Here is a 14,576-nt window from a genome sequence, read left to right as displayed (position 1 = left end):
GATGGAACTGGAGATCCCACTGCTCACATGAATCAGTATGTTGCTGTAATGAAGCACACGATCCTGACTGAGGATCAAGTCCTGGGGCTGTTTAACACCTATCTTGAGGGGGCTGCCCTCACATGGTTTTATGCATTGCCGATGGTGACGAAGAGGGATTGGAAAGAGTTAGCGAAGTCATTCATCGCTCAGTATAGCTTCAACACCATGCTTGAGGTCACTTTAAAGGAACTAGAGAGCACTAAGCAACAGACTGGGGAATCTTTCTCCGATTTTGTGAGGAGATGGAGGGCCAAAGCCGCAGTTATGAAGCAGAAGCCACTTGAGCAGGATCAGATCCGAATGGTAGTCGGTAACACCTTGCCGTATATTAAGAATGAGTTGCGGTACATGCCTTTTACCGATTTCAACCAAATGTATAGCTGCGCCTTGACAGTTGAGGGGGATGGAGAACCGAAAAAGGCATATACCAAGTGGACGAAGTCTGGATATAGTGCCGGGGGGCCAAGTGCGAGTGCAGAATCTGCAGCAGTGAAAGTACTTGATCTTAATGCTATCGAAAAGAGGCAGTTCGCCAAATTCGATCAAACCTACGCAAAAGTTTTCGAACGATTGCAGAAAAAGGGGTTGCTGAAAGCTCTTACTCCTTATAACAAAGCTCCACCTTCTCCGCAGATACAAGCTAGGGGATACTGCGAATTCCACAACAGTTATGGGCATACTATTGAGAACTGTGAGAGGTTGAAGCATGAGATCCAAGATTTAATCGAGGAAAAGAAGATAGTTGATCCTTCGTCAGCGAACCCTTCCACTAGGCGTAATCCATTGCCTAATCATAGGGTGAGCATGATCGGAGTCAGTCTGAAAGAAAGTGTAGTGATGGAATCCTTCGAGGAAGGCAAAGAGGAGTTGTTGGACTCCGACGAAAAGAGCAATGTAGGAAATGGTTTATACGTGTCCTTCCTTGGTGAAGGACCGGAAGGCGAACCGATGGATGAAGGGTTGGACGGTGGAGCACCGTATGATGAAGATAGTGCTGAAGAGACCGGGGAAGGGTCGTCTCGGACTATTGTGCCAGAATTGGGTCTGTTTAGTGGCGGAGAGAATCCCGAGGTGCACTTGCGTGAATATATACGCGATATGTTTGTTGAATCCTTCGGGGTGGACGAGATTGCTCAGTGGTTCCACCATTCGCTGATAGGCGAGCCTTTGGGATGGTTCCACTCATTACCCGACTCTTGCAGGCGTGATTGGGATCGATTATCAGATTTATTTCTAGAAAAGTACCAAAGGGCTGAGGACAGGACTGTAGAGCGCTTCGCGATGCAGATCGGACCTATCAAGCGTCCGCTACCGAGGGTCAGTAAGTATAATGGCAATAAGGATTCGATGGAACATCTTCACTTTTACTTGTCGGCCATGGGGCCTTTGGGTTTTAATGAGGGAGAGATCACCAGCTTGTTTTGTAATTCGCTGATGGGTGAGCCGTTGATGTGGTATATGTCACTTCCGATGCATGTCAAGACCGATTGGGCGGCAATGACAAAGAGGTTTATCAAAGAGTACACGGTATGGATGCTGGCGGAGCAAACCCCGGACTCACCCTCTTATGAAACACCCGAGGCAGTATTGGCAATGCCTAGGTATGGTGGATACCAAGATCCTGTTGAGCATGCGAGGTTATTCTGCAACCATATGTATGACCCCGGGTTCCCGCAATGTGAATTACATGAACATTTCTCGGAAACCCTAAAAGGAGAAGCCTTGTTGTGGCACCAGGGCCTATCAGAGGAGGAAATGGGTCATTGGATACCTCTTAGGAACGCTTTTGTGGCGAGATATGAGATGTATGTTCCATGGACGGGATCCCTGGAGGATCTGGATAGGATCAGGCAATTCCCCGAGGAACCATTCATGGATTATGCTAGGAGGTGGAGGCACCGCTATCATGAAACAATGAGTGATAAGGTGCAGCTTATGTGCATACAGAGAGGCGCTATTCCGTTGGCGGCAAGAAGGATGAGTAGAGTGTCCCTCCGAGATTATGATGATTTGATAGGCTGGGCTTTGTATGGATCAGCGGATCCCTTCTATTTGAATCCGAACGTCCCTCACGTAATGGATCTAATGATTGTGGACATTTGGGAAAGTTCTTCGGACGAGGAGGATGCTAATCGGAGGATTCCTATCAATATTTGGGATGAATCTGATGATGAGCCGGAAATCACCGTCATGACCAGATCAGGTCGAGTGGCCGAGGGAAAGGCACCTATGGTGGACACTGAGATAGGAGAAGGATCGGCTCCCAAGCCAGATGACCAAGTCCTCGAACAGTTGAAGAAAACACAAGCTAAGTCTACGGTGTGGGAAGTCCTATGCCATTCCAAGTACCACCGTGAAAATCTGATGAAAGAACTACAGAATTTGGTTATTTCTACCGATACTGAGCCGGCAGCGTTAGTGGGGGCAATTATGGCTCGAAAGAAAACCGAAATCACGTTTACTGACGAGGATCTCCCAGAAGAGGGGAAGGCTCACAACAAGCCTTTGTACATCCGAGCTGAGATTAACGGGAAGAAGACTAGCTGTGTGATGGTCGATGATGGATCGGCCATTAATGTTTGCCCGCTGAAACTCTTGTCTAAGTTGGGAGTAGAAAGAGGAGACCTGACGGCCTCGGAAACTGTGATCATGGCTTATGATGATAGCCGTAGGCACATCGAAGGAGTTTTTAAGGCCAAGCTGAAAGTGAGGCCGCATGAGGAAGAAACAGAGTTCACAGTGCTGGATATCCCGGTAACCTTTGCTATATTATTGGGACGCCCATGGTTCCACAAGTTAGGAGGTGTGCCCTCCACGCTCCACCAAATGATCAAATTCCCCTTCGGGGAGGAGATAGTGACGATCAGAGCAGAAAAATTGAGCTCGGTGGCGGCATTGGGAATTGAGCCTCAGCTTTTCTCCGGATTCCAAGTTTTTGGGATTTACGAGTCTAGCATGACCACCGATGTGGTGAAGATGATGAAAGGAGGCTTCATCCCTGGTATGGGTTTGGGAGCACACCATCAAGGGTTGCCAGAATTTCCGGACTTCAAGAGTCAGAAAACCCGGAGGGGTTTAGGATATGAGTAGGGAGGTCCGTCCAACGCAAGTAATGAAGGAAAAGTGGGCCTAAGGAAGTATTTCGTGAATGAGGGGCACGGAAAGGTTTATTCGGGGACTCCCGAGTCATGGACTAGCACCGAAGGAAAGATTCTGCCAGGTTTTGAGATCTTCAATGATGTGACTGACTGGGGCAAAGGAAAGGCAAGCTGCTTCGTCGAGGAGATTATGATGTTAGATTTGAATGTCGAGGAGCAGGTCGTTACTATTGAAGCAACTGCGGGAGCGGTGGATGAGCCCAGTACCTCCAAAGCTTATGAGAAACCCGAGAACCCTGACGATGAAAATTGTATTACTGCTTTATTTGAATCCGATGATGTACTCGCCAACACTATCAATGAAATGAATTCTGATTTTGCTTACTTGCTTGATGTTGATCGTGATCATTCCATGCATTCTCATTCATATAACATGCCTATATTTGAAATCAATACAATAGAAATGTCAACTTTCAATCTTGGTACGGATGAAAATCCTAAACTTATACAAATTGCTCAAGAATTAACTATTGAAGAGAGGAAAGAATTTGAGAGAATAATTAAAAAATACGAAATAGTGTTTGCTTGGACATACAAAGACATGCCAGGAATTGATCAATCAATCGTAACTCACCGTATTCCAACATACCCCGATGTGAAGCCCGTGAAGCAGAAACTCCGACGCATGAGACCGGAATGGGCAGATAAGATCAGAGAGGAAGTGAAGAAGCAGTTAGAAGCAAGGTTCATCGAAGTAATCGACTATCCCCCTTGGGTCGCAAATGTAGTGCCCATCGCAAAGAAGGACGGCAAAGTGAGAATGTGCGTCGATTATAGAGATCTTAACAAGGCGTGCCCCAAAGATGAATTCGCGTTGCCTCATATTGACGTGTTGATCGACAGTGCAGCATCAAGCGTCTTACACACAAATGTGGACGGTTTCATGGGCTACATGCAAGTTTAGATGGCTGAGAAACACAAAGCGAAAACCTCATTCACAACTGAGTGGGGAACATACTGCTATAGGGTGATGCCGTTTGGTTTGAAAAATGGCGGGGCAACTTACCAGCGAATGGCTACAGCACTGTTCCATGATATGATACACAAGGAAGTAGAAGTTTATGTGGATGACATGATGGTCAAGTCGGAGACAAGAGAGGGGCATTTCGCTGCACTCGAGAATTTTTTGGCCCGAATTGCAGAATTCAAGCTGAGGTTGAACCCGAAGAAGTGCTTCTTTGGAGTTTCATCGGGGAAAATCTTAGGCTATGTAATCGGAAACAAGGGAATTGAGGTAGATCCCGACAAAGTGAAGTCCATACAGGAAATGCCGGCACCAAAGAATGAGAAAGAAGTGAGAGGATTTCTGGGACAGGTTCAGTATATCAGTCGGTTCATAGCACGACTCACTGCGATCTGCGAGCCGATCTTTAAGCTGCTATGGAAAGATCAACCCACGGTTTGGAATGATAAGTGCCAGCAAGCATTGGGGCAATGTTGGCCCAAGAAGGGGACACGGGCATGGAGCACGCGGTATATTATCTGAGTAAGAAGTTCCTAGAGTACGAGCTTAAGTATAACATGATCGAAAAGACGTGCGTGGCAGTAGTATGGCTAACAAAGAAACTACGGCACTATTTTCAATCTTACAAAGTGATCATTATTTCCCGAATGGATCCCGTGAAGTATCTGTACCGAACTCCGTCTTTAACAGGGAAGCTAGCCCGATGGTTATTGCTTTTGTCCGAGTTTGATATTGAATACGTAACGAAGAAGGTTATCAAGGGGAGGGCCGTAGCAGAATTTCTGGTCAACCAACCTCTGAACGCATAAGAGGAAGAGATAAACTATGATTTCCCCGATGAGCACTTGAACGCAATAGAAGTCATACCATGGAAAATGTTCTTCGATGGAGCAGTTAATTCGAATGGGGCCGGAGTAGGAGTGCTACTTATCTCACCAGAAGGAGAAAGAATCCCGATGGCAAAGAATCTATCCTTCCCTCTCACCAATAATATGGCCGAATATGAAGCGTGCATCTATGGGTTGGAGTCATTAGCAGCACTGGGAGCATCATACGTCGAAATTTGGGGTGACTCAAAGCTGATCATAGAACAGGCACAAGGAAACTGGGAGGTGAGGGAAGAAAGGTTACGTCCATACCTAGACCAGCTAGAAGGATTGGCACTAAGATTCAATGAATGTCGTTTTTATCATATTCCTCGGGCACAGAACCAGGCAGCGGATGCTTTGGCCACTTTGGTGTCAGTTTGGGACAACCCTCGAAACCTGGCCTCGAAGCCTTTGGTGTTGAAGAGATCTCACAAACCGTGCTACGAAGACGTAATGCTATTAGGGGCAGATGAAAAGCTATGGTATTTTGATATCGTAAACTTCATGAAGAGTGGAACATACCCGGCAGAATCGGAACTTAGGGATCAGGCCGTGATTAGAAGGTTGGCTCAGCAGTTCGTCATCCACAACGACTTGCTTTACAAAAGGCACGCCGATGGTTTACAGCTGAGGTGTTTGGATGCGGGAGAAGCCCGCGAAGTAATGGAGTCAGTACACTCAGGAATTTGCGGGGCCCATATGGGAGGAGCAGTGTTAGCAAAGAAAATCATAAGGCAAGGCTTCTATTGGCTCACCATGGAAAGAGATTGTAACGAATATGCGAAGAAATGCCATGATTGTCAAATCCACGGAGATTATAATCATTTACCGGCTATGGAACTGCACGTGTTAGCGCCCATTTGGCCGTTTGCAGCTTGGGGCATTGACATCATCGGTGAGGTGAGACCTAACGCATCAAATGGACACAAATTCATCGCAGTTGCCATTGATTACTTCACCAAGTGGGTAGAGGCAGAGTCGTTCGGCAAGTTGGGGTCCAAGTAGATGAGGAAGTTCATCGAAAAACACTTAATCACCAGATTCGGAGTGCCTCATTACATAATCACAGATAACGGGGTCCAGTTTCAAGGGGAAGTGAGGAGTCTCTTCTGAGAGTACGGTATTGAACATCACAGATCTTCTCCGTATCGTCCGCAAGCTAATGGCGCAGTTGAGGCAGCTAATAAGAACCTTAAAAGGATTCTCGTAAAGACAATAGAATCGCATCGGAACTGGCACGAACAGCTTCCGCTCGCTTTATGGGCTTATCGCACGACAGTTAGAACGTCAACTGGGGCAACGTTGTTCTCCTTGGTATACGGTGCAGAAGTTGTTCTCCCGATTGAGGTTGAAAAGCGATCGATGAGAATCGCAGTAGAAGCAGAGATTCCCGAGACGGAATGGGTGAAGAAGCGGTATGAACAGTTAGCATTGGTGGACGAGAAAAGGATGGAGGCCCTTTACCATGTGCAGTTATATCAGCGAAGGATGGCCCGAGCCTTCAACAAAAAGGTCAAGGCCAGCCCTATCAAAGAAGGGGATATGGTGCTAAAACAGATCCGTGTGACGCACACCGACCCGAGGGGCAAGTTTAGGCCAAACTGGGAAGGGCCGTTCTTCGTGAAGAAGATACTAAGCAAAGGAGCGGTGAAGTTAACTACTATGGACGGCATGGAGTTCTCCGAACCTACCAATCTGGATAGGCTTAAGAAATACTTTTCGTAAAAAAAAAAAAAAAAAAAAGAAAGAAAAGAAAAATTCCCGATAGGTCGAAAACCCGCAAAGGGCGGCCTATGCAACAATAAGGGACATCCCAATGGGTGAAAACCCGAAAGGGCACTCATTTGAAAATTCCGGGATAGTAAAAGGAGAGGCGAAAAATCGCTGGGATCTGAAAACCGAAAAAAGGCAGGTCCTGGTAACGGTAGTTATATCTTGAGCAATTATAAAAATAATGTATAAGAGGCTAAGTATTTCTGTTGTTTGTAAATAAATAAAGGCATGAGTATATTTGAAGAGAATGATTGGAATCGTTATAATCTACTGAATGCATGGTAATACGAATCATGAGTTATACATTTCTTACCTTTCTTTTCACAATAAAAAGCCTACATACTATCCACCCCACTCCATATACACAAGCTATACACCGGGGTAATTCTAATAAAAGCTACGAAGCTATACATGATAAGCCTAATAAGGAGGGAAATCCCACTGGGCCTCAAAGTCCCTCAGATGCGACGCCCGCTCCGCAGATAGGGTCTCCTCGGCGACTCGAAGTCTCTCCTCGGTAACTCGCGCTCTCTCCTCAACGGCAAGGCGTCCGGCAGTCTCCTCCCGTGCCCTCTCCTCGATAGCAAGACGTCCCTCGGTCTCTGTCCGCATCACCCCTGACCAGTAGTCGTTCCTCTCCCGGTAGACCTGGCCAACCCTAGCATCGGCCTCCCGCACCAACTCGCTTCGTCTCTACTCATGTGTGTGAAGATCACTCTGAAAAAAAAAAAACAGATATAAAAAAAAGGAAAGAATAAATACTGGCAAGAATAGAAATCATACATACATATATGCATACATTCCACTACACTAAAATAAAATGAGGATACTTACCAGATGGTCAGCACAGCGCAAGCTGAGTCGATCTCGGAGGTAACCAGACAGCCCCACATAATCAGTGCAAGTCTCCCTCGAAGTCTGGAGAACGTTTGAGGGATCAAACGGTATCCTCGACGTAAAGACGTGAGGAGCCATCTCGACACCGGGATAGGCCATCCCGGACTCGTCATAACAAACAGTCGTGAAATCCCTCCCGAAGTCCGGGACGGGTACGCCTAGAGGGGACCTCTCCTATCGGGCGGCTCGCTCGTAGACGCCTGAGCACGGGCATCATCGAAGAAATCTGACATGTGGGCACTCCTCCACGAACCCTCCTGCAAGCAAAGGCACAGTAAATACCACTAACTATCTCGTAAATAAAAATAAATAGGCCGAAACACTCACCGAAACCGCCTCCTGACCGAAGACCGCGGCAACAGCCTCCCCCGAAAACACGTCCGCCACGGGGTCCACCTCCATCGCCACCGCTGGGGCATCCCTCGCGCTCAATAATGTCGATAAATAGGGGACACGGCCCCCGGCATGAACCCATACATCTCTACCAGCAAAGCGGCGAGTTAAATCCCGACGAATGACCGATAAGGGCATAGTCCGCACCGCAAACATGGAGACGGGGATCTCGCCTGGTGTCCAATACGAGGCACTAACCCTGGTGATGCCCCGGTCGCCCAATTACCATGCCCGTACGCAAGGGCCGGTAAGCACGCTCTGCTGCTCCTGGATCAGGGTGACGTACGCGTAATCGGGACCGAAGTCAAGGTCGTCCCACCTGAATTTAATCTAAAGACACAAAGAAAAAGTCAGGTCCGATCAAACAAAATCTAGCGTGATTAGAAGATATTTACCTGCCCCAAGGTCCGTGAATCAATCCAATCTAGGAGCTGCACCACCGTCTGCCTCTCCCCGGTACCTAGACCGAACTCGCTCCACCGACCCATAAGTGGGGGCGTCACTACCCGTGGCCTGGGCCGACGCTCGCTGGGAAGAATCTTCCTCTCGTAGGCCCAAACCTGCTTGTAAAAACAAAGGTTATGAACAGAAGGCGCGAAGAAGATAAAAGGGGCAAGTTAAGGATGAGCCACGTACCAAAAGAGCGAAAGTGTAACCGCCAAAGTCCTTGCGCTTCCGGCAAGTCAAATCCAGAAACTTGTACAGGTAAGCTAGACCCGCTCCTGCCCAATCGTAAGATGCCACCGCGTCCAAATCACTGAAGGCCTGAATAAGACCCGCATGTATGGTCCCGCTCTTGGTGCGGAAGATCGTCTCGCCTAAAGCATATATCAGGAAGCTGCGGACAGCCAGATCATTATCGTCGGTCCCACAAAAGTCCCTACGACTCAAAAGCCTCGAGGTAGTGATGAACTTCGCCCGGGTAGATTTGACACCCGTATAAACTCCCGGCCCAATCAAAGCAGCCAATCTAGCACGGTCAACCCGTGGACGCATCATATCAAAGGAGAAGGGAACCAGAGTACCACTCCCCCGCAGCCCCGTCAGTAAAGAGAAGTCGCGAGGCGAGATCGTCATCTCCCCGAACGAGAGATGGAAGGTGTGTGTCGAGTCAACCCATCTCTCGCATAAGGCCCGTAGGCCGAAACGGTCGCACACCCCGTTGGCACGGGGCAGCGCTAAAATAAAGCGCTCAAAGCCCAACTCTCGCACAGGGGCTCTTGCCGCGGCGCCTAGCATGGAATACCACACATGAATATCTGCCGTAGTCCCGGAAATGTCGATGAACTGGAAAGAACGGAACAGGTAAGTTTAAATGTTGTTCCTAGGCTGGCATCTGATGAAAGCACGTTAATCTAGCTATTCTTTCGGTCAAATCTAACCTATAAACATCTTGTCAATTTGGACCGTCATTTTGTGAAATCTCTCTCTTAGGGTTGTTTGCATAGGATTTGATTAATTCATTATTCTTTGATCTGCTCTCGTCCGCATTGGAAAAGAGAATTATTCAAGTTGTACTATTCATGTGCATTAGTCAAGTTTTCACTATTCACGTGCATTATTCGAGTTTTTACTATTCACGTGCATTAGTCAAGTTTTTACTATTCACGTTTTTACTATTCACGTTTTTACTATTCACGTGCATTAGTCAAGTTTTTACTATTCACGCGCATTATTCGAGTTTACTATTCACGTGCACTATTCACGTGCACTATTCACGTTTTTACTATTCACGTGCATTATTCATGTTTTCATTATTCACATTTTTACTATTCACGTGCACTATTCACGTGCTCACTATTCACATGCTATTCACGTTTTTACTGTTGGCATGCATTGCTCGTATGTTTACTATTCACATGCATATAGTTCGCATTCTTCCAAAAACACAAATAAAGTGTTACTTGCAAGCAAAGAAATTCATGTTTTCTAACTAAGGTCTTCTAAGGCAACCTAGGGGTTAGCATGCAAATCATGTTCAAAGTAGGGATACTAAAGCCTAGAAATTTAGTCAAAAGACGAGGAAGTAAGAAAGTACTTACCTGGTTACAGCGGGTCCGACTCAGATGAGACGTGGGGTCCTGAAAAGGGTCCACTGTAGTAAGGTTCACGAAACCCTCCTCCATGCCCTTCGTGCCATCATGTTGATCCAAATCCATCCCGAGAATAATCCAAATCAAAAGTTAGAGAGAGAGAGAAGAGAGAGAAGGTGTGGGGTTGAAATGAAACCCCACCACCTTATATAGAAAAGGGGAATGACATCCCCGTAAATAGTGAAAAAGGTACGATGTGACATAAAGGTAAAAAGAAAATAATTATTTACCAGGTGCACAGACCTCCGATTTGCAGTCCGTTTCAGCCTGCGTTTCTGCCAGACAGCGACCGATAATGTCAAGATGGAACTCTAGACGACAGCCGATTTTTACAGAACAGCGGCACCAGTCAAAATACAAACGACAGTCAACAGAAAAATAATTGTTAGTTTGAATCATTCCGGACTAAAAAGACATTCCTATCGAACCATTCAAACCTCCGAGACACTAGCTCCAGTGAGAAAATACAGACAATGGTGTTTTAAAAGAATTAAGAATTGTCAGAAAGAACCTTTGCTTTTGAGCCGTTTTACCCACGGTCGTGGACCAAGGTTGCATTTGAGTCATTTTACCCACAGTCGTAGACTAGGGTCGCTTTTGAGCCATTTTACCCGCGGTCGTGGACCAGGGTTGCTTTTGAGCCATTTTACCCACAGTCGTAGACTAGGGTCGCTTTTGAGCCATTTTACCAGCGGTCGTGGACCAGGGTTGCTTTTGAGGCATTTTACCCACGGTCGTATACCGGGGTCGCTTTTGAGCCATTTTACCCACAATCGTAGACTAGGGTCGCTTTTGAGCCATTTTACCCACGGTCGTAGACCGGGGTCGCTTTTGAGCCACTTTACCCGCGGTCGTGGACCAGGGTTGCTTTTGAGCCATTTTACCCACGGTCGTAGACCAGGGTTGCTTTTGAGCCATTCCCTCCCCCCCCCCCCCCCCGTCGTAGACCAGGGTTGCTTTTGAACCATTTCCCCCCGGGTCGTAGACCAGGGTCGCTTTTAAGCCATCTTACTCGCGGTCGTGCACCAAGGTTGCTTTTGAGCCATTTTTACCCGCAGTCAACTTAGGCTAGGGTCCGTAAGAAGAACATCCGCCGGCGGCCGATTCAAAGGCAAGGACAGAAAGGATCGAGAACGACGCAGGAACGCGCAGTGCAAAGGTCAGGTATTCTTCCTCCTACTCTTTACGTGTCTCTTACTTTTATATGTTTTACATTGCATGTGTTGCGTTAGCAAAAAACATTTTCAAAACACACACATCACTGTCAAAATAGGAAAGTAGGGGCAACTGTAGACACCGAGTCGGAGGACCTGTGACGAAAACCTGTAAACAAGACGGTCGAAGCGGTTGATTGCGGAAGTTTTAAAACAAAAATATATAATAAGAAAAGAAAAATTAATGTGAGTCGCGGTCGTCAAGTGGACGGCTCGCGAGTGCTCAGCGACATGGTGCGAGCGCCTAGCGGCAGCCGACGCGTGTCCGACGATAGTTGGACGCGCGCCCGGCAGCGCGGGGCGCACGCTCGACGTCCATTGGGCACGCATGTCCGGCAACGCGGAGCTCGCGCTCGACGACCGTGGGGTGCGCACTCCCGACAGCACGGGCGCACACCTGACGGCCGCTGGTCGGGCACGTCCGGCAGCCGCTGGGCGAGCGCCCAGCGACGTTGGGCGGACGCCCGACGATTGTCGGGCGAACGCCTAACGTCAGTTGGGCGCGCGCGCCCAACGCTGGTTGGGCGCGTGCCCAACTGAAGTTGGGCGTACGCCCAACAATAGTTGGGCGTTCGCCCAACCATGTTGGGCGTTCGCCCAACTAATGTTGGGCGTCCGCCCAACGAAAGTTGGGCGTTCGCCCAACTGACTTTGGGCGACGCCCAATTTTCTTCGGGCGTCGCCCAAAGTTCCGGGGATCCGTTTGCCTATATAAGGCACGGATCCCCATGCATTTTGTGGGGGGACTTTTTGGGAGGAGCTTCTCACTCTAAACATTTTTAGAGAGAGAAAATCTTTTTTTTTTGGGAAAAAACATTTTTTTTCCTAAAAATTCCAAATTTCCTAAAAGTTAAAATTTTACCAAAAACACAAAAACACCGGAAAAGCACGATTCGTGGAATCAACCGACTTCAACCGTCAATACCGAACTTGAGGTATTATCCGAGGACTAGACTCGTTTTATTTATTTCATTTGTTTTATTTTCTTTATTTATTTTTATGTTATGATTTTATTTAGTTATTTATTTATTTGTCACGTTTTATTTAATTTCCCGTATTTATTTATTTTCATCCCGTGTTAAAAAAAAATTCGGTTTAGTTTTGAAATAAAAAACCTCGTTTTAATGTCCCAATACGAACCATGATCCGATTAAAAGGTAGTTTGGGTATTAAAAACGTTGTAATTATAAGTTCGGAGCTAGCCTTCTCGGCTCGTACCTAAGTTTCCCTAACCCTCACCGGTCTCCCGCAAGGGATCGGTGTTCATTTTCCCATTCGTGGGTGGCGACTCTTCCATACTCCGAGCTCCGGTCCTGTCGAGCAGCTTGATTCCACGGTTGGTTGCTTTCGGCGCCAATCACCGCTTACGTCGCCATGAGGTGTCCACCCCCCGGTCCGCCCGGGAGATTAGGCCGCGGCACCTCGTCTAACAAGCGTATAGTCATGTTTTCATTCTATTGCTCCCTTGATGGTTATGCTGGCTATAACCAAATTCATATCTTCCCCCCCCCCCCCGACCAAGAAAATACTACATTCACATATCCTTATGGAACTTTCACCTATCGTCGTATGCCATTTGGGCTGTGCAAGGCCCCTGGAACCTTTCAAAGGTGCATAGCAACCATCTTCAATGATATGGTTGAGCACATATGGGGAGACATTTGACCATTATTTATCCAACCAGGTAGTTGTGCTTAAATGTTACCTAGACACAAGCCTAGTCCTTAACTAGGAGAAATGCCACTTTATGGTAACACAAGACATTATGGTCGGGCACAAGATATCGTAGAAATAAATTGAGGTAACCCATCCAAGATAGAATTAATTGAGAAGCTAATAAAGCCAACTTGTGTAAGAGACATACGTAGCTTTCCTGGTCGTACAGGCTTTTACCGAAAGTTTATCAAAAGTTTTTCTAAGATTGCACAACCCTTATCAGCACTGCTCCACAAGGATGTTGAGTTTGAATTCTCCACAACATGCAAGCAGGCCTTTGTATAATTGAAAAAGAAGCTCACAACTTCTCCAATTATGATCTCACCCAATTGGGAGCTTCCATTGAACTCATGTGTGATGCTAGTGATTATTGCATGGGATTTATGCTTTCAATCGATATTCTATGCTAGCAAAACATTGATAGATGCACAACTCAACTATACCATCATTGAAAAGGAACTTTTGGCAGTAGTCTATGCCTTTGATAAATTCAAGTCTTATTTGGTTCTATCTAAGGTTGTGGTCTATATGAATCACTGGGCTCTAAAGTACTTAATGTCTAAGAAAGACGCAAAATCAAGACTCATCGGGTGGTTGCTTCTGTTGCAAGAATTAGATATTGAGATAAAAGATAAGAAGGGGTAGAGAACTTAGCATCTAATCGTCTTTCACGTTTGGAGGGCACAACCTAGACAGCACATCCTATAATTATTGAACACTTTCCAAACGAACAACTCTATACGGTCAATGTAATATCTTCACTATAGTTTGCTGATTATGCTAACTATTTGGTTTGTGGTGAAATTCCATCTAGCTTCAGTTATCAAGTTAGGAAAAAGTTCATGCCTGATATAAAGAGCTTTGTGTGGGCTGACCCATACCTTTATAAGATATGCACGAAGAAAATTTTAAGAAGATGCATCAATATCAAAGACATCTAGTCCATCCTTGAACATTGTCACTCTCAAGAGGCAGGAGGACATTTTGAAGTTGCCCGCACAGCAAGAAACACTATACCATTTTCCATTTCACATGACACAATATACATGACACACATTTGTTTTCATGTCGTCTGAATATTTTTCGTGACAGTATTTTAACTGTATGTCATCTGAAGACGTAATTAAAAATGCGCTCGATTCTCAGATGACGTTACGATTACAGTCTTCTGTCATCTCAAAAGAACGTGATTTTGATGAAAAATTCACTTAACCATCAGACGATACTGCGAATAAATGACTGTCATTGTTATATGAAAATAAAAAAGCGGCAACCAAATATTAGAAAAGCGGGGGAGCAAAAAGAGCAAAAAAATTTAACGCGCGCTTAAAACTCAAAACCTAAAATCGATTCCCCCTCTTCTCATTTCTAATTTCATATCCTCTTTTTCTATCTCTACATCTTTCTTCCACAAACTAAAGATCTCCAAATAGTTTCTCTCTCTTTCCTCCTCTCAA

Source organism: Euphorbia lathyris, chromosome 4 (genome assembly GCF_963576675.1).
Source record: "Euphorbia lathyris chromosome 4, ddEupLath1.1, whole genome shotgun sequence".
NCBI lineage: Eukaryota > Viridiplantae > Streptophyta > Magnoliopsida > Malpighiales > Euphorbiaceae > Euphorbia > Euphorbia lathyris.
This window is presented reverse-complemented; position numbering follows the sequence as displayed.